Genomic DNA, 1,417 nt, shown 5'->3' with positions numbered 1-1,417 from the left:
CTGAGGCCACTGAAGACCCCACTCCTTGGTTCCCCTGCCCCCCACCCCTCCCCCTGCTTCCAGGTTGACCAGTTCTTCGAGCTGAGATGCCTCTAAAAGCAAAGCGACTTCAGACTCTCCCTGCTCCCCGAACCAAGACCCAGTGGACCCTTGGGACCCCAGTCCACTGACGAGGTGGGAACGTGCTGACTACTCTGTGTTCGTCTTCCTCTGGCAAGAACACCAAGTTTGCAGTCGGTGGGCCAGGTTCAAGCTGTGGTCCCAGCCACTTGGTGTGTGACTTTGGGAAGGTCATTTCATGTCTCTGAACTTCTGTTTTTTTAGTATATTGAGGATGCTGGTGAGGATTCGCCCGAGACTCAAATGAGGGAACCCTTTGTGACTGTAAAGCTCAACACAGCACACTTTGTTGGTACCATTTTCTAATCCCTGTGCATTGTTTCTCGTTTACTTCTTTTCCTTCAATTCTTCACACACGGCTATAGAGTGGAAGGGCTTCTTGGGAGCACCGTAGATGGATGAAAATAACACACCTCTACCCTTTAATCTAAAGGTTTCTAGGAACCAAAAATATCCGTTCCTACCTGGGATCACTTATTCATAATACAGTCCTGTGTGCACTACTAATAGCCTGAAGTTATTCTCAGTTAGGCTCTCCTAACCTGGCACCACAGGAAGGCAGAGGTGGTGTTTGCACGAGCCCTAAGGCCCCGTGGATGGTAATTATACTCTTAACAAGGTTTGGTTTGTTTGTTTATCTGGGGCACCTGTGACGCTACACAAATGTTTTCTAAGTGGTGGAGAATCAGGAACCATGGAAGGAATGCAGCTTCTGGAGGCATCAGACTTACAGCCAAGGGGGTCTTAGGTTCTGGGGAAGGGCCTGGGGGTAAAGTAAGGAGCCAGTCTCTCCTCACATGGACCAGCCAGCCTCAGCTTGTTCCCAGGCGGGCGGTGCGGTTCTAGGCGGGGGATGCTGGTGCCCCGTGGGACGTTCTGAGGAGCTTACAACTCTTCCCTTGCGACTGCGCACCTGGCGTTTGCCTCAATCAGTGACACGATGTTTATTGGTCTCCTTAGGGCTCTTAGAGAACAAAACCTCAGATCCCAGGCCCCAGCTGTTACTGTATGACTAGAGGGGGCTGCATTCCGAGGTCCTCTGTTGACCGACCCTGCCCCTGCAGAGCTGGAGCTGCGTGTTGGCAGCACAGGTGGCTGCAGGATTATTACCCAGTTGTTGGGGGAAGGGTGTTGTGTTTCTGGATCAATTATTTTTGGCAGAGAAAAGATTGCTGATGGCCAGTCAGGGCAAAAGCTGCCCGAAACTAAATCCTCACTGGGAGGCCTGCCAGGACCCAGCCGAGATGGCCAGGGGAGGGAACGGGACCGAAAGCAACGTCTGCTTGGCGAAAGGTCC

Source organism: Lipotes vexillifer, unplaced genomic scaffold (assembly GCF_000442215.2).
Source record: "Lipotes vexillifer unplaced genomic scaffold, Lipotes_vexillifer_v1.1 scaffold384, whole genome shotgun sequence".
Taxonomy (NCBI): Eukaryota; Metazoa; Chordata; class Mammalia; order Artiodactyla; family Lipotidae; genus Lipotes; species Lipotes vexillifer.
This window is presented reverse-complemented; position numbering follows the sequence as displayed.